A 20,419-nucleotide genomic window follows, 5' to 3' on the forward strand; every position below is an offset into this window, starting at 1 on the left:
GGCGCGATTGCTATTAGAAAAAACCCTTTTTATCATTTTGGTGATCCATGCACGGAGGTTTGAACCTGAGGGAAACAATCACGCAAAATTTTGCTTGCAGCGAAATTCGCCGCATCGGTACCGGATCGAATACATTTCCTTCCATTCGCCACGCGTTAGGGAATAGATGAACCAGCTGGCATAAGCAAACATATATTGGCAGTACTGGAAAAAAGTTGCCAAAAATGAAATTTGGAAGCATTTAATGAGTTTTAGTATTGAAGCTTGCTGAATATCAGAAAAGAAGCAGCCTTAGAGTTCGTGGTATTAGGTATAGTTGCCCTCACTGAAAATTGTTCGTCAATCGAGAAGAGCCCAACCGTAGCGAGCAGAGAAGTGGCAAATCGAAGAAGTCTGGGCCATTTGTATACATCGATAAAGTGATTTGATACTGCTCCAAAAAATATGCCACATTAGTATTTCGGTTCGAACAAGGGATTGATACACGAGCCGGTTTTTTTGCCACACTGTATGGTATATTCCTTGGTGAAAAGATTTTTAGAGGTGTGTTCTTGAACTGATGTTCGACTCTGAGAGAATTGTGCAGAATCAGCTGATGAAATGACGTCACTTGGGATGTGTTTACAAAAAAATTTTGACTGCGTTGGTGATATACGAAAAAAAATCAACCAATGACACTTCGTTGCCGTCTGAACGCCGACTGATTGGACGAGTGTGTGAATATGCGTTTGGATGAGTGCGCGAATTTGTGTGAAATGATCGTGCAGAATTCGGTTGCCGAATCTCCCATATGACGTGGCATCCGAAGTTCCCCTCACAATTTTCCTGTTCACCATAGGTAAGGAGCAAACCTTGTAAATTTATCATCCTTGGATGTATTCCACAACGCGCTGAAAGCATGCGCCAGAAAGTAGGTTACCCTGCAATATTCGATAATAAATTGCTTTTAGTAAAATATCCGGCAACTGTAAGCATCAACCTCAATATTTTTTACATCCGTTCTCTTTCTACAAAGTGGTTTTTTCTTTGATTAAAAAGGATGGAATTGTGCTCGGTAAATTTTTTTTCGAACTTAAAATATAAATATAAATCTGTTTCTCTATACAGCTTACCGAGATTTTGACCTCGCGAAACTCACTAAAGTAATACCCTTTCACCAATAACAACACAATAAATAGCAAAAGTAATCGCGTTATAAATACATATTAACGCAGTTGTTATAGTTGTATGCCATCGCCTCGAATGCCGTTCGAATCAATTCCATTGCTGGCATTGTACTGTTTATGGCCTCTTCCTGTCTCAAGACTCGCACAATCTTTATTGCTGCTGTAGCACTTCCTCTTTCATTGGCAACTAGAGGCAACCTTTCATGCCTTGGCGTTTGCCTCGACAGCCGAAGGTTGTGGGCGCTGGCTGCGGCTAAGGCTGGAGCTGAGACGTTCGGTGGCGCTTGAGGTACAAACTTTGCTCATTTATTTGCGGTTATTAAATAAGTTAAGTTGCGCTGTACAACGGCAATCAAAAGCAAAAACTAATAAACAGTAAAGCAACAGCAGCAATAGCAGTAACAGTAACAACAAAAATGATAGAAAAAAGAAAACACAAAAACAAATGTAAACAACAACATGGCAAAAACATTACTTATAACAATAGAAATAATGGCCTGCTTTTGCAATCTGCGCTGCTGCACACACTTAAGGGAGCACCAAGAGATCGACGTGCGGCAGCCTCACTCACTCACTCACTCACTCACTCGCATACAAACATTATAACTTGCAACAGGAAGTTCAACTATCAACCAACCGATAGCGAAATCAAAGCCACATATGTGCCTTATTGTTGTTGGTATTGCTGTTGCTGCTACCGCTGGCAGAGTGCCGCACTTTCCATTCATGCCACATGCGAGCAGAGCGTACAACTAACTCGTATATGAGTTGTGGCAAGCTAGCAAGCGGCAGCGATGACTTGTTTTTTGTTATTGCAGCAATCTGAATTATTATTGCTACTTTTCGCCATTGCATCAGCAACAGCCTTCACTCGCGCTGATTTTCTTGACTTGTTATTGCGTTCGTCGTCGCTTTTTTGTTTTTGCTTTATTTTTGTTTGCTTCTTCACTGCACGCGGGGAGGGAAGGCCTGCAATACAGTATTTGTGCCGTCACCATGCCACAACCACTTGGTGGCTTCGCTACGATGTAGTTGGTTGACTGGCGCTCGGTGTGGCTCAGCGCTTTGCAAAGGATTTATTGTACGTCCCAACTTTTGCAGTCTTTGCTTGCTAACTTGGTTTTGGCTCTTAGCTGTGGCAATACGCCAATAACGTGACTTATTACTTTCGTAACTCATTTTGCCGGCTTGTTGTGCTACTGTTATTGTTTTTGTGGCCATTGTTTTTTTCTTTTCAATTGTTGCTTGGCTTTTGGTTGTTACTTGCTGTTGTTGCCGCTCAGCACAGTTAGCAATAGTTGGTAATTACTTTTTCTTCGGCGGCATTCTCCCTTTGCCAGCAATGCCAACTATATTTTCTTTGATTCATATTCGTATGCTTTTCGTTGTTGTTGTTGCTGTTGCAAACTTACTGTTGCCACTCAAAGTTTTTCTCACACTTTTCTTGCGTGTTTACCAATAGTTTTTCTATATTCGGCTCTTGGTTTTTTGCCTTAATTTTCTCTGCTCAGTTTTCCTGAGTTAAATATTCTATGGATTTATTTTCTTTTTGCACTTGAAGTTTTTTGATTTTGTTTCTCGGAAACTTTGTTGAACTTACCAACGCACTTACATCCTCGTTATGAAATCTGTTAGTCCTGTTAGGTGTTAATAATTGTGTAATCAATATTTCTTCTCGTTACTTTCACACTTCGTAGCTGTTGAATAGAAGTGATGAAATAATCGTGATATTTTTTCTATTCAGTTGGTGTTACCTGAAGCTGTGTTTTTGTAGAAACAAATCGAGAATTACACGCTCGTTTACATAAATTGTTTTTGTTTTTGTTTGTATAACTTTTTAATCGTGTTTTTTTCTTGTGAAATTTACGATCTCTTCATCCCAGTTCTGTATCAGTTAATATATTTACGATTTTTGCTTGTTTTTGGGTGAATCGAAGTCGACTGGTGATTCCAAGCGAATAAAAAAAGGGAAAGGCATTTCCTTTTCACTTACTACAAAATTATGCGATTTTACTGTTTTTCCATCAGATTTGAAATTTTTTTTTATATATCGACACTACCACCAAAATATTTTGGAAAAATGTTAAGATTTACGTTAGGGTGGTCCAAAAAACTCAAGTTTTTTTTAGAGACCTAGGGACCCTCTCATTTTGTTACATCTAATAAAATAATAATCTATGCAAAATCTTAGCACCCTAGAACATATAGAAGGCAGTGCTCAACAACGTTTAGTTTTCATAAATTTCTATAAAAAACTCATACTTTCGGGTAATTAACGCCTTTTTTTGTTTCAGGTTTGAACTATATTTCAATCAAAATGACTGCTCTTAAGACGCGTCAGGCGGACAGTGTTTACTTAATTGGTGTTAAGGACTTAGAACCTTTAACAAAGAAGAACCAACTTCCTACAACAAACAGCGTTGAGCACTGCCTTCCAAGTGACTTATGACCTTGAAAATTTAGCTCTTTACTTCTTATATCAAATAGAAAAGAATTGGGGGGTCCCTTGGCTTTTACATCCAACTTGAGTTTTTACCATAGGATCTTGGACCACCCTAATTTACGTGCGTTGAATCGATTTGAACGTACCTCCAGATTTTTTAAGCTCAAACTCTTTTATTATCTGAGCTGATTTTCTCGAAAAATGTTCAGAAATTCATTTTATTTATAGAATCTCGCTTCACGTTGTGTGGAAGAGTATACACAACACAGTCAGTAAAAAAAGATTATTAAAAATCAACGAGAATTTTCTGCAACTTCAAACTAGCATGCTGTTACAAAAACAAAAAAAAAAAAAAACAAAAAAAATTCAGAGTAAAAGGTTTGAAATTTTATTGAGAATTTGATGAATGTATTTGTTATTGTAGTTTGAACTATATTTTTATATAAAACTAACGAATTTACGAATTGATTGATTGATTGATTGATTGATTGATATAAAACTAACGAAAAAAATTGACATAGTAACATTGCAAGTATTGCAAGAAAAGCTCACTATGTGAAAACTTTTGTGACTCACTGTAAATCATGATGCCATGAATGAAATAATAATGAGCAACATTATTATAAAAATAAATAATTGGTGCGTGTAGTTCTGTTAAGGGGTGTGCGTCTTGATGTTGTTCCACAAATGCAGGGTCCTACAGTTTTACCAAATGGTTTTTATGAGGAGTTTTTTATGGCAGAAGAAGGTTTGCCATTGCCTGCCGTGGAGCAACCGCTTTTAGAAAAAAAAAACTAATCACTAATTTTGAAGACACCGTTACGAGAAGAGCGCATTTAAACTTTCAAAAATAAAGTTTAAGTCAAAGGCAGTTCTAAACATTTTTTCCCGAATAATGATAAAAAAATTCCATAGAAGTCTTACCTTTTAAGGTGTTAATCAATGTTTTGTACAGAAGGGTTAAACAAGTTTTATGTCACTAATATTTTTTTTCCTTGTTTTTGTATTATTCCATCATACTCAAAATGAAATCATTACCTTTAAAATGGCACAAAAGACTCAGTATGTACACACAAAATTACATCGATATTTACAGCATTTTTAAATGCCAATTGTATTTATAATCGCAGCGGTAAACAATGTAACAAATTTCAGTTTACGCTATACATCTGAAATCGTTAGTGATTTTGTTGTCGCTGTTTCTATTTCACTTTTTATTTTTTAATATTTTTGCTATCTGCCGCAACACTCTGCTTTTCCATAAAAAAAGATTATCTCATAGATATTTGCTGTGGCGATTTTTTGCGCTTTATTTCGTTCCGTTTTGATTTATGAGCCAGATCGTAAAACTATTATGCTCATTTGTAGTTGCTTTGCCAGTGCCGCTGGTCATCAGCAGTCTGTTAATAGCAGCAACTACTAAATGTCTGGATTTGGTTATTGGGCCAAGTTTTACGAGGCAGGCGAGTGTAAAGTTCTCGGCGTGATGTCAGAGTGAAATGAAAGGCATACAGAAAGACAGTTAGGATTTAGTGAGGCTAATTTGTTTACATTCATGATATTTGACGACTTAATTTTTATTTTTTTTTTTATTTTTTAAACAATTTTTTTTTTTAATAAAGGGTGTTTTTTTTAGAGGTTAGGTTTTCAAGTTGGCACTACTTTTTTCGTAGATGGTCTTTTCGACAGCTGTCACTTGATTTATGCTCAGTTTGGTTTGCCATTTCATAATGAATAGACTTACACCTAAACAACGTTTGCAAATCGCGCAAATTTATTACGAAAATAATGGTTCGGTTCGAAAAAAAAACAAGAAAATTTTGTTCAGCGATGAAGCTCACTTTTGGTTGAATGGGTATGTCAATAAGCAAAATTGTCGCATTTGGAGTGAACATAATCCACAAGCCATTGCTGAGACGCCGTTACATCCTCAAAAAGTCACTGTTTGGTGTGCTCTATGGGTAGAGGGAATCATTGGTCCATATTTCTTTAAAAATGAAGCCGGCCATAATGTTACAGTCAATGGAGAGCGCTATAGAGCCATGATTAATGACTTTTTCGTGACTGAATTGGACGATGTTGATGTGGACGACCTTTGGTTCCAACAAGACGGCGCTACATGCCATACAGCCAACGCAACAATCGATTTATTGAAGGAAACTTTTGGTAAGCGCATTATCTCGCGCCGTGGACCTGTGGCGTGGCCTGCAAGATCGTGCGATATAACACCGCTGGACTATTTCTTGTGGGGATGTGTGAAGTCGCTTGTCTACGCAGATAAGCCCGAGACGATTGACGTCTTGGAAGAGAATATTCGGCGCGTTATTGCTGACATACGGCCCCAATTGCTGCAAAAAGTGGTCGAAAATTGGGCCTCTCGGCTGGAATTTATTTGAGCCAGCCGCGGCGGCCACTTGCCCGAAATCATTTTTAAAACATAATGGCAAACCCTTATCTTTATAATAAAGCTAAATTCTTGGCCATAACATTAAATAAAATATTTCATCTTGAAAACCTAACCTCTAAAAAAAACATAATTAGGTGGCTCTAAATAACTCCGTCCAATCCAATCAACTGCTGCAAAAAATCGATACTTTGTTGGTTTTTACGTTTCAATACCCCAGATGGAATGGACAATATATAGCCTGATACGTTGTTGGGGGAAAATTAGCCAGAATTTCGAATTAGGTATATCCCCGTTTTTTATTGCTCTTCTGTCGTGAAAATGCGCAGCGCTTGATTACTCTTGCGTGTAAAAGGGTTTTATAGAGGGCAGTTGTGGATTTCAGTGGTGAGGTGCTCGGCATGAACCGGTTTATAAATAATATAATTTCTAAGTGTCCAATTATTACAACTACAAAATTACCTTTGCACTAGGATCTGTAACGTGTTGAGCGTCGCGTGATTTTTAACTCATCAGCACAAGTTGCTTTATTTGGTATCCCTTTTTTTATATATTAGCGCATTACCTCACTGCAATCGATGAAAAAAACCATAAAAAATAAAAAAAAACAAGATTATATCACATCCTCTTTATTACAATAAAATCAGCTGATCTGTGTAATTTTTTTCCCGACGTAGTAATCCGCTTTAGTCGCTAACACCTTAGACATCAGAATATATTATTGGCCAGCTGTTGCAGTCAGACTATTTGAAAAACCCCATCCGTTTCGGTTTTTTGTTTTCACCTTTTTTTGTTTCGCGTATTTGTCGCGTATCTGTTTTTTCTCAACGTGGAATTATTTGCTCCCCGCTACCTTTTTTTGTTTACCTTAAATTTGACTCGCTTCTCAATTCGAGCACGAAAGTCGTTGCGACTTCTGGTGTTTCTGTGTTCTAAATCAACCACTCCACTCCGTTGTGGTGAGATCGTTGCGCATGCGCTAACTGTTGCAAACGTCAACAAGCACAACAAAGTCTGCAAGATCTATTACCACGGTTACAACTACAATTACAACTCGCCAATCACCTTCATTAACAATGCCGTTGGAACGTCCACTTTTTGCCAGAAACCAGTACAACGCTAACTCAGCTTTTTTTCTGTGCTGCAGTGCTTAGCCATATAGAGTACCTTCAGGCAAGCGGATATAATTGTAAAGGTGAAACACTTTGACATACATTTAAATTTTGCTTTATTTCGTTCTTCTATTCCACATTACAATTTCATCTTTTCTGTTGCTTATTTCATTTAATTTGCTTAGCTATTTTTGGTGGGATGCTGTAACAGCGTAAAGTAGCGCAGCACAGTTTCAAATTATATATTTACCTCCAGCTTGTGGATTTGACCGCGTGGCCTAGAGATTCTTGCTTGAGTGGTTAATTTTCTAATTAGTTTTGTCATAGCTCTAAATGCCCAGCTCGATGGAAATTTACATATTTGTTTTTTCTTTTAGCCAAGCGTAAACTGTGAAGTTCTAACAAGGTGCGGTTCATACTAAATGAAACCTTAAGCTAGCACTACATACCAAGCTTTCTAAGCGCTAACGCTTATGAGAGACAGGCGCTGAAACTGCGACATGGAGTGCTTGCGTTAGATAGGTGGCTACTCTCAATGATTACGCGTGCTACAAGAAAATTTGTTATGAAAATGTCATAGAGCTTGGGCTGAAGTGGAAGTTGCGGCAATATGTTTTTGTTGAAAAGAGTTTGAAAGCGTACATATGTAGTTCCGAAAAGAGGTGTCTATGTGTGTGAGAAGAAAATTTTGTTTTATTAAAAATGATTCATTTTGAAAGCTTTCACTTAAAAAGTTGGAGTTAGAATGAACGCTTTAATTTAAAAAACTTGAGCTGGTGTGGAAGGTTCCATTTAAAAAGCGTGCGGAGGACTTAAAGCTTCCACTTTCCAAGTTTTGGCTAGAACGAAAATATTTATTTATAAATATTTCCGAGTCATCTGTTTCCATTCAAAATTGTGTGACACTATTTTAAATGCGCAGCAAAATGATAAATTTTTTTTTTCTAAAATCGGTCGCCCTTGGCAGGCAATGGAAAACCTCCGAGTGTATTTGTGCCATCGAAAAGCTTCTAATAAAAAATTATTTGCCGTTCGGAGTCGGCTTTAAACTGTCCTCCATTGTGAAACAACATCAAGACGCAGACCACAAATACGAGAAGGAGCTCGGCCAAGCACCTAACAGAAGTTTACGCACCAATTATGTATTCTTTATTTTAAATGCGCTGAAGAAGTTTTTGAGCTGGTTTCCGAACATTTCACTTGTTCTCCTCTGGCACCATAGACTTGCGAATCCCTGCTTACGCTCAATTGAGGCTTTATCAGGAACGCTAAGCAGTTTTTATCACCAATGGAATTGCTGATTGTTTGCGATGTAAGCGATTTTGAGACGAACCTGTTGACAGTTCTGCCAAGTCGACAAGCTGTGCTGCTTAAAACTGTTGCGATTTCCTAGCCAATTGCCATCCGCTAACACTGCTGCGATTCGGACAAAAAAATCTTGATGAACATAAAACTACTATAGACGCATTTATCATAGAGATATGGAGATATCGCGGGCCTACAATTTCGAAGTGGCGGCCTTCATATCGTTAGCAGTCAAAAAAATTACTGAGGTTTATATGAAATGTATTTTGTCGCTGTAGTCGAATCCAAAATATTTAATTGCTTGCACTTAGTTTGGAATGGGAGGAAGAGTGACCATCCATTCACTATTGGATGCGATCATCGATGCAATAGAAAATAATAGAGTATATTAAAAATCACTTTGCCAAATCAAAATGGATGACTTAATTTTTTTCATTAATTTTTTTATTGCTTGTTTTTTGCGAGTAATTTCACAAATTAAGTTTTAATTGCCAAACCAGCTCAGCAGGATGAGCTAATACTTGTGGTATTATTTCTTTTAAACAAACATTCGCTTGTGTGCATGGGAAGGAGGGAGCGCGTTTGGCCACTTAAATGTTGAATAAGTTAACGGCATTTTTTTCCGTTTGCATACATACATGCACACGCATGTGTTTACCTGCTCTCTTTGGCTTACGGCATCGCGCATATAACTCGGTGTGTCCCCCCTTTCTACACAGCAGGGTGGGGTGCTGACGCTGACTCATCGCTACAGACAAACTAAGGTGCGCTTGACAAACACGTTTTAAGTCATGTGTGCCGTTTTATTTTGATTTTGTTCGGTGTTGTTGTTGTCTTTGGTACGTGCCACTCTGTGCATAATTTTATTAATTTTCCCTTTTTATAACAGATTTAATTTTATGTTTTGTCATAACGTCCCAACGGGATTTCAACGACGACGATTAATTTTGCCGTGCGAACGCTTTGTCAATTCACTGTAATGAAGCAGGCGTTTTTGTTATTGCATTTTTTGTTTACTTACTTACATGTTGTTTTTGCTTTTAGTACATTGGCATGTATGAGTGTGTATGTGAATGCATTGTTTTTTTGATGAGCCCCCCCAAGCGGCGATTTTTTTGTTTTTGCCCTGCGAATAAAATACGCGCAAGTAATATTTCATAATCACTCCTTTGGCAATTTGCGCTGTGTGTATTGGTGACCGAAAGAGGGGAAGCCTGTGCATCAGTGACTAATTGGTTGCAATTTTTAAACTTTCCGCAGAATAATTCAGTCAAATCCGTTAAAAGTCGTATGACTTTGACGTTGCTGATTTGCCTTAGTCAGCGTTTTTATTCTTAAGTGATTTCATCTTCCCTCTGTTGTTTCGAATATCACTTTTTCCATTTTTTCTTCTTATATTTATTTACTATTAAATGATTTTCGCCAAATAACGATTTGCTACAAAATTCTATGAACTGCATCGCTTCTTTCAACGCCAACTTGTTTGTTTTGTCTTAGAATGATTTCTTAATTTATTTAATTTCCAAGAACTCGTTTTCTGCTTGATATTTGTTTATTTTTTGCACATGTACGAGCGAATTTCATTGCGCTAAATTTACAAATTTCAATTGTACGACGTGTTTGCTGACTCTGTTCTGTGCGGCATGGCTCGAAATTGGAAGTGAATTGTCTTGTTGTGTTGATGGTGCATAAAAGCAAAAGGAAAATAAATAAAAAAGTAAAAATATAACAGAAAATTAAAATTGAAGCATTAATTGCCAAAAAAAAGTAAATTGGGTCAAATTGGACATGGGCGATTGGCTGATGTCCACTAAAAAAGCTACGCTGACACTCAATCAGCTGAATTAAAATCAAGTCTTAGTAGATATTTTCTCTACATCAGTTAGCACATATGATACTACGATAAATAAATAAAATAAAGAAATACGCAGGCGGCAATTAGGAGTCTGCACGCGTTGTTTGTGCGTTCGAAATTAGACGAGACGAATTAATCAGAATACTTCAATATTAGGGTAGTTTGTCACAGTGGCATAGCGGGAAACTGCTGGCTGATGAGCTGATGAGCTGGCTAGACAGGGGACCCTGGTCAGAGGATTTAGAGGATTGGGGTTCCTTTAAAAACATGTGGTCTACTGATGGAAAAATGCGCCTCACGTAAACTCAGCGAGCGCTGTGTTAGTGCGCAAACATGCAAAGTCGCAGATCTTTCTAGCCACGGGTAGATCGGGGACGCTCGAGGGAAATTCCAAGGCTAACAAAGCCGCAGCTCTTCTCGAGTTTATCGGGAATTGCCCGTTAGGTGTTCATGCGGTGCATCTTGGAATTGCCCCAAGTCCTTTCAGCAAAAGCTGTCTGAAGGTGAAGGGACATCATCTCAGCACCTTCTTCTAAGATTCAGACATCTGGGCTCCTACTTTTTGGGGACACCTGCGGATATTGTGGGTTTAAACATCATACACCTGGTTAATTTCATTAGTAGCTTTAAGCGATTAATGGGAATGTAATAAGCCACGGTTGGTCGTCTTACTACAATCCAAAACCCCTTCTTCCTTCTTTCTCCAGTTTGGTTCTTTTTGCTCTGTCTTTTCTCTGTATGGCATAACAATGGACGAATTTTGATTCATTGCGCAAGTGGGCCCCTCGCGTGTGCACCAATTTATCCTAACCTAACCTAAACTGGCACATATAATCTTCACCAATTAGTTGGGAAGGTTTTGTAATTTATTTTGGTGTGAATTTTAATGCAATAGCAATTTCCATGAAGATCACTCGGAATTAAATTACAGAACCTACCTTCCCGAGTGTGTCGTATTTGGGTTAATGTTTTTTTCTTCAAAGTTGTTCACAACTTACATTTTTTTAATACATCGTTACTTTTTGATCCAATTTTAAAAAGTTTCTGATAATTTTTACCAAAATTTCTGATCTTTTTGCTTCAATTAAATAACTTTATTATAATTAATATAATATAATATAATAACTTTATTTAATAATAAAATGTAATCCCGTTTTAAGAAACGTTTTGCTGGGCTCAGTAACCGCCTAAAGTATTTTGACTGAATTCAACGAAGTGCCTACCGGCTAAGCACTAAGTGAAGGCAAGCCTTTCTCTCGCCTTTCTAAATTTCTAGGACTCATATAATCTTCCAGTACTGCTCCTGCCAAACCTTTCAGTCTCATACTCACAACCAGGTCAGAACAGCGTCTTTTAGATTATTTGTATGCTAAACAAAGTAATCCTTAAGTTATTTCTTTTTCATCTTTTCAATCTGCAATGCAAATTCTAATTTCTCAAGTACAATACACCATTACACAATTCCACTTTTCTAATTGCATTACAAGCAAGAAAAACCACTCACCTTTGTCAACTTAATATTCTTCATCCGTTTAATGACCGACAGCAAAAAGAAATTATAAAAAATTGAATTCTTCTGTGTACAATGACAAAGTCGTAAATCAAATAATTAATGGCGCTGGTATCCTTGACCCGTACATACCCATACACACCTATTCATAGTCGCCCACACACACACACACACACACACACACACCAATTTGCATATCAATACTTGTAAAACACGACGAAATGACGAAAATGATTGAACCACAACGCGTTGAACCTCGTGAAAGCTTGAAACAATGGAAGAGCTGAAGAAAAATATAGAAATATGGCCAACAGCGACGGCAAGAAAGAAGAAAATTGAACAGAAAAACAGCAAAAACCACAATTATGCAGCTCTCCTTTCACGTAAACGTGTAAGTGTATGGGTGCGCGTGTAGCTCACCATATCATATTTCCGTCGCAGAGTTTACATAAATTGCTACGCAAGACGACATTTAAACAGGATATGCGATACCGTTAACAGCCGAACGCCAGGACAGCACTGGAAATAAAAGGACATAATATTAAGGATTGGCTTCAAAAAGCATAAACTGTATTGCGCATAAAGGAGTGAAAGGTCATCTGGATTATAATGGCGCAAAGTATGAAATGACATGCAAACTGCTGCTGCTGCCATTGCCTTTGCTCCTGTTTCTGTTGTTTGGTCATAAAAGGACAACACGAAACGTAGTTGGGCAGGCTCTGGCAAATTGGATTATAGCTCTTGACAATAGAAAGATAGTGGTTTTGAGGTTGATTGCGTGGCAAAAAAATTGAAATATTGATCGCGTTTTACACTTTTGCTTCGTGAGTGTATCAAGGTCAATATTCAAATTGTAAGCTTGAGATGCGACGTATATTCATACAGACACCCCCTTACGACTGTACATACAGGGTTGGCCATATTAAACTGACCCATTGAGTAACCCTATAACTTTTTACTGTAATTTGAAATCTAAGGTTTACGTCAACAAGCCAAAGACACTAGGCGCACTTAAGGCCAATATCCGACGGGAAATAGCCGCCATATCGGCCGAGACGCTGGCCAAAACTATGGAAAACGCCGAAAAACGGGCACATTACGCTATACGAGCTAAGGGCGACCACTTGCGCGATATCATATTCAAAAAGTGATGTAAACGAATCTCCTTGAACTAAATTAAATGTTTTTCACAATGAAACACAAAAAAATGTTTCTTTTTCCATATTTTTTTAATAATCACATGGGTTAGTTTAAGATGGGCAACCCTGTACATATCCAAATACGTGCTAAGGGCGACCACTTGCGCGATATCATATTCAAAAAGTGATGTAAACGAATCTCCTTGAACTAAATTAAATGTTTTTCACAATGAAACACAAAAAAATGTTTCTTTTTCCATATTTTTTTAATAATCACATGGGTCAGTTTAATATGGCCAACCCTGTATATACTCCTATACGTATACAATAATGGAAGTGTGTGAACCTTGGTAATAGATTCAAAAAAAATTAGTTTCGAGTTATATTCCGATACGTACAGCAAATCAGTGGAAAATACTGCTGTAACGAAGCGCCCGCCCGTTTGTGAATTGATCGAAGCGCCGAAGATATACAGTTTTTTCGCTGATTCGCAGCACGCATTTGAATATAACTCGGTAAGTTATGAGAATCCGATTACGAAAATTGTAGGGAATACTGATTGTAGTCCCAGCTATTAATAAAAAACATGAGAAAACAATTTTAGGGATGGTGCTTTTCTTAAAATTTTCCCTCCTAAAATGTTTTTTTAAATTAAAAAAAAAGATGAATAAATAAATATCAAAAAATAAAATAAAAAATTTTTAAATACATAAAAAAGAAAAAAATATAAATAAAAAAGTAAATCAAAAAAAGAAAAAAATATAAATAAATAAACAAAATAATAAATAAAAAAATTAATTAATTAATTAAGAAAAACAATAAATTCTCGAGAAAAGTAAATACAGGGTGGCTGATGAATTTTGCTACATTAAGAAACTCAAATAACTTTTTTTTTAGTGTATGGAATTCATTTATTTTTTTTTCAAGTTGAAGGTCATTAAATTTTATTAAATGTAGCTTAACTAGTTTTAAAAATAATTGAATTTAAATGCCCCCCATGCTCGTTGACACAAGTGCGGCATCTTAGTAAAAAGTTGTTCATTGCTGCTTTGAGAGTTGCGACAGGAATAGTCGCAATTGTTGCCCGAATGGATTTTTTTAGTACATCCAAATTTGTTGGCTTTGTTTTATAAACTTCTTGTTTACATAAACCCCACAAGAAAAAGTCAGGTGCAGTAAGGTCAGGCGATCTGGGGGGCCAACGAAATTCGGAGTTTCTTGAAATCAGTTTATTGGGAAATTTTCGTCGCAACTCTGTCATAACAGTCTGGGCTATGTGAGACGTTGCCCCATCTTGTTGAAACCACACAGAGTTGAAAGGAATTCTCTTTCGGCGTAGTTCTGGATAGAAAAATTCTTTCAGCATTTTCAAATAACGGTCTCCAGTAACCGTAACGAGGGGACCATTTTCTTCAAAAAAATAAGGCCCGACAATACAGCGTGAAGAAACCGCACACCACACTGTCACGCGAAGAGGATGCAATTCCGTCTCGTGGAGTATCTGTGGGTTAGAAGTACTCCATATTCGACAATTTTGTTTGTTCACATTGCCGTTTAAATCGAAATGGGCCTCATCAGACATGAAAAGGCAGTTTAACGTGTTTCCAAGCGAATCGGCAAGTCTGCTGCATTCAGTTTGTTAACCATTTGAATTTTGTAGGGAAATAAATCTAAATCTTTGTGCATTATTGTTTGCAAAGACTGTCGGCTGACACCAAGTTGAGCAGATAAGCTTCTTGTTGAAACCCTTGGATTGCTTTGTATAGCTGCAGCTACAGCAGCGATCGTTTCCTCCGTCCGAACTGGTGGGTTTCGATGATAAGGCCTTCTTGCGACTGTTCCTTGCTCAGCAAAATTATTCACCAGTCTCATTATGGTCCATCTGCTCGGGGGATCCCCGCCAAACATCCGCCTGTACTCTCTCTGTACCAAAACTACGGACTCCAGTGCGTGATAGCGGCGGACTATCCAAATTTTTGTTTGCGTGTCCAAGTTATCCATTTTAATAAATTTTAAAGATCAATCTGCAAATTAAAACAAAAATGGAACAGATAACTTAAAAAAAAAAAAAGTTATTCAATTTTTTTTTGGTAGCGGCTTTCATCAGCCACCCTGTATTTTCAAATGAAAACTTGATTCTACAAGGCTTGTTCTAGACATTTTCCGTGTTGACGTAGAAAATTACATGTATTTTCTGTAAAGCGAATGTAGAAGCTAACTATTTAAATTAAGAATTATGTCGATAAATTTTGCTGCTGAGAACTAAATTTCCGGCAGGATTGTGTGAAAAAAATTGTGTTTTTCTAATTTTTATTTTTTATTTTAAAACTTTCACTAACGTTGCATCTCATAAATAAATCACACCATTTCTATAGAAAACTGATTATTTAAATTTGAATGCATAATTTTAGATTGTACTGTTATACAATCTGAATCGTGGTGCCAATTATATACAAATATATATCATCTAAATCATCAGTTACATCCACACTTTGTATTAAATGAGTGAGGGTGTGAACTTACTCTGAGTTTTTAATATTAATTATTTACAAATAACAATTAAAAATAATAGGATGCATATAGGCTGCATAAATTACAATAAAGATGTAGTTTGAAAAAAGGGCAATTAATTTCGTTTCCTTATAAATATTTGATTTGCAATTTTCTTTGAAAATTATACAATCTCTGCTTGCTTACACTATAGAAAACGTGTCACTTCATGTAGATTGCTGAAGTGATTGATAAAAATACAAATGAAAAATGTAAATAAAAATAATAAAAAAAAAATTTTTACCTCAAATAAAGAAGAAAAAGTACGAAAATGAAATCAAAATTAAAATACAAGAAACAAGAGAGAAAAGAACAAAAAAGAAGCGTAAAAATTAAAAAAAAATAATAATAATAAATAAAAAGTACTAAAACACATAAATCTCAATAAAAATTTACATAAATTTTCGTAAATTGAAAACTCCAACACACCGCGTCTTTACAACCTTTCTTCCGCATGTTTTCCTCCTGATTTTTGTAACATCAAAATTTATGATTCGCAATTATTACTAGCAATCAACTGCAGCAGAAACAGTAGCAATAGAATCAGCTAAAATATGGAAAAATATCAACTAGAACAACACAAACAACGTGATCATCAATTGATGTCACTCAGCAGGCATTTAAAGCGCTCGATACCTAATATTATTTATTTTATAATTGTTGTTTTTGCTGCTGTTTTTTCTTTTCTCTTGCTACGGCCTCCTCCTACTCCTCGCTTGTATAGGTTAATTAAATAAAATACATGCACACAGACATGGACACATGTCCATTTTGCTGGTCACTTGCTTGCGCCTTGTGATTGTTGTTGCAGTGACGATCAGTTGCACGATCAGCTGTGGTCATCCACACAACAAATCATATAGTTACACAATGACAGGCAAAAATTAAGTTTACAACAACAAAACTTGCAGCAGTATAAATCTAAAATTAATTGTTTCAACAAATTTGAACTTGCCTGTCAGTCAGTATGTGCACATATTTTCATATATATGTACGTACTCGCCTGTTCGCCCCATTGGTGGCGACTGCACGTTTGCCTCGATCGTTGCCAAACTCGTTCACACCAGCATTGCAGCGCTGCACTTGTCGACCAGTTATGGTGTGCTCTGTAATGACATTGTCGTTGCCGTCATAACGCGCGCGCGCGCTGAACGATATTTGTTGCAAATATCGGTGTTTCCCCTGCTAACGAGTACACTGCGGATGGCTGCTGTTTGTTGTTTTGGTGGTCACGTCGCTCAGAAATTGCCGAACGCCGATCTACGTCATTCACTTAGCACGGCGTTCGTGTGTATCTAAGTGGTCGTGTATTTCACAGGCGCTCATAAATCGAACGGTAGCTGCCCATTACAATAGCAATAACGTAAAAACAAAAGTTATTAATTAAAATTGCTTTAAATAATTGTGAGTGCAACAACAACCGTAAGTTAGTAAATGGTGAAGCTTAAAGCCCAAAAACGTAAAGGTGGAAAAGAATGCAAAGAAAGAGCACAATAAATAAATAAAAAGGAAATACATCGGGTAAAAATAACTTTTTTTGTTTTGTTTATTTGCAAGTAGAAGCCACCCAATGTTCAATAGTCAAAGCTCTCTGCTTTTGAGCACACATACACATATCAACAGCCAGCAAGATAACATATCAATTAAAGCACCTAACCACTCATTCGATAGAGGGCTCGCTTACCCAGCCAGCTTAGCTGTAAAAGAAAATTGATGGCGCTCAAAGAACTGCTGTTTGCGACAAAGCTCAGCGATCTATGAACAAACATGTGTATGTATGTAAGGCTGTATGTATGCATGTACTAGTATGTAGTCGCTAGTTTGACGCTAGTATTAATCGTGAGCGCAATCGCGATTGAATGACGCGCGTGTGTCACACACACACACGCGATCAGAAGTTGTGCAAATATTGTGAGCTGTCAGGGCGGGGGCTGCAAAAATTCAACAATTGTTCAGTGCGGTGTTGCGCTCAACGTCCGTGCCAACGCGTCCAACACTAGTAGTGCTAGTTAGTCGGTCGGTCGAGCGGCTAGTTGCTTTATTGGTACATACGACCATGTAATAACTACGGCGATCGCGACAAAATCAGCGTGAGAACAAAAATAAGAGGAAGAATAAGTAAAAAAAAAACGAAAAACAAAAAACATATAGAAGAAAAATATTAAACTAATCTACTAACAACGCAGTAACGAGAGCTGGTGTGTAATGTACCGTACTACCTGTGCCGCTGTGCTTTTTGTTTAATTTCATAATTTTGCAAATATTTACAAAACTTCTGAGAGGCAACAAGCTGTGAAAATCAAATCCGCTTGATAAGTGTTGAATGTGCACGTTGCCTGTTTACCACAATGACTTTACTGAGCCAAGTGTGAAGTGTAGAGTGCTTCAAGTGCTCCGTCGATCGAATGCGGTCTGGACAATATTAGTGCGCGTACAAGTAAATGAAATGAATCACTTGGTGGCATAAATTGACCTGCTGACATTTTTAAATATACTGAAATTTGTAATAATCGTGCTTTGCTTTAGAAACGAGTAAGACAAAATTAGATTTTATTATGCGAAAATCGCACAAGGAAATGTATGCAAGTAAATTTATACGCGAACACGGCTGAGCTACTTACACGCCTATGATAATGTGTCTTAAAATAAAAACAGTGATAACGAGAATTTAAGCGTAACAAATAAATCGCCTGCTTTGAGCACCGCCATTATCTACTTAGCTTCAATGTTATATATAAAAAATATATATTTTTAAATTGGATTGGCATAATTTTAAACGGAATAGAAATACTGAAAAATCGAATACTAGTAAAAAACGAATGTAATTGTTTTAAAGCTCTAGAGATGAAATTTCAACATTTTTAACAACAATTGTTTGCTGAGCAATTGTCAAAGTATTTGCTCCCCGAAAAAAGTATCTTCCTTTTGTCTCCGATGATAGTAAAGATCACTGATCGTTCAACAGAAAGAAGCCTATGCACAGGAAATAGGAAATTAGCGGAGGTGAAGGAATGATATAGTGTTAGTGGGAGCATGCCCACATACCATTGTTGTGGCGGAATCTTTGATAATGTTTCTGACATTTTGCATCCTATTATTTTGAATACAAAAAAACAAGCTTATACACGCCTATGTATGCCCGGGGCTTGTATTCTTTGGCTTAGTGAGTACTAACCTCAAGAATGTCAATAATTCAGCAATCGTAGGCCACTTAATCTGACCTCCGCACAACGAATTACAGCAGAGATCAGTGATTTGAAGTGGGAAAAGCATAAATATTACTGATCGTGAAAGTGTGACTAGTGACCTCATGAAAGATTTGAACTCACTAATAATGCGTCTCATAATTTTTCCTGCGAAAGCTGATCACTAATCGTTGAACCTAGGAATATTATCTATGGGTGCTTATGGGAATTTTCCAGTTCACTAATCATAAAATTTCAATGAAATATACTCTCTAAAAAAGCTGCTGTCCAGACCTTTGATCACGTGACCTAATAATTGTTGATCACTGCTCGTTGAACCGGGAAAATCACATTAATTCATTTGAGTTCTAAATCCATTTGAATTACTGACCACATAGCGCCTCAAAATTATTTCAATTTCCTAATCATAAATTATTAATGAAAAAATAGAAAAGTAAAAATTAGCAGCTGTCTAGACCTCGTGATCACGTGACTTAACAAGTGCGAATTCACGCTGGTAATGACAACAATAATGCTGCTAATTGTTCTGTGATTTCTTTGCCCGATGAAGCCTGCTATAAAATTCCTATACTATATGATTCGTTGAATTAGTGAATGAAAACGCTTTAAGGTATGAAGAGTAAAAGTTATATACACAGCTGGAGAGCAAACGTGCGTTTAGCAAAAAGTGATCTACAGTGCTAAAGTGGTGAAAATTGCTGGACAAAAATAAAAAGTGTAGTAACTTAAGCGAGAAAGTGGATTGGAAGTTTTTTTAATTAAAAATATGTGCAATCAATGTCAAACCGAGCAATAATACAATAAAAGTGATATTCAGGAAAAGAATAATAAAAAAAATAAGTGATTAGCGTTTCGAATTGAAGCGAGTGGTGGTAGTCATTGCTGCTACTACGAAGAGCTACATATCTCCCCATCACATTTCATAAAAAATATAAAATAATAATAATAATAAATGCAAAAAAATACTAATAAAAGTGACTAAAAAGTGTGCAGCCATTTCGGGCCTAATTTATTTCTGTTCACCAACACCAATATCGTGCACAGCTATCCATAAAAGCTGTAACCTATTAAAAGTCACTCGAATTTTTATTGCCAATATCCGTGTTGTAATAAAAGCGTCGCCGCATAGTGTGAATCGACAATTTTTATTTTTATTTTTTCTTCTACTTACAATATTTGCTAATAATTATGAAACTTAACGTGTCTCTTCCGCATTCGTCGCTCGCACGTCATAGACGCAGACAAATTCAGGACGGATTTTGTAAGGTTCCCAAAGCGTGTGGGTTATTAAAAGTGGGGAGGCACATAGGGAATGCATTTACGGCATGTGGCATTACTCATTAAATGTCCGCTGTGTAAATTAAATGTTGTACAAATGCAGACAGTTTTTGTCAAGCACTGTTTACTTTTCTTTTTGCTTTTTCTATTTTTTTCTTGCCACTCTGACGCATAATTCTTCGGCAATAATTCGTTTGGCCATTATTCTCTTGTCGCGAATGTTACACGTCGCTCGTTTATTTTGTTTTAGCCCACACCTTCGGCATTCGGGTGCATGTGAAAAGGCCTAGGAGAGTGAAAAAAATAATAATAAACACAATATTTTCTACATTTGTTTCACGTCTTGTGCGCTAATCGCTCTTACACAGCTCTTCAGCGTTTACAAGTGTTTGTGCTTTCTTCTGACTTCTGTGCGTAGCTAATGCCACTTCTTCTTCGAATTTCTTTGTCT

The 20,419-nt window shown here is 36.8% G+C and overlaps 1 protein-coding gene and 1 long non-coding RNA gene across 10 annotated transcripts in view; one reads left to right on the forward strand and one right to left on the reverse strand.

The window, feature by feature from the left end:
• The window catches only part of LOC129241174 (MOB kinase activator-like 2), a 117,294-nt gene that overhangs the window by 74,311 nt on the left and 22,564 nt on the right, over nt 1–20,419 (forward strand). The window lies entirely within an intron of this gene.
• On the reverse strand, nt 1,100–3,860 carry LOC129241176 (uncharacterized). Its single transcript, XR_008582126.1, has 3 exons — nt 3,756–3,860; nt 2,921–3,222; nt 1,100–2,863 (listed from the first exon to the last, which is right to left on the reverse strand). It is a non-coding gene; the product is annotated as an uncharacterized LOC129241176 (long non-coding RNA).

This window comes from Anastrepha obliqua, chromosome 3, assembly GCF_027943255.1.
Source record: "Anastrepha obliqua isolate idAnaObli1 chromosome 3, idAnaObli1_1.0, whole genome shotgun sequence".
NCBI lineage: Eukaryota > Metazoa > Arthropoda > Insecta > Diptera > Tephritidae > Anastrepha > Anastrepha obliqua.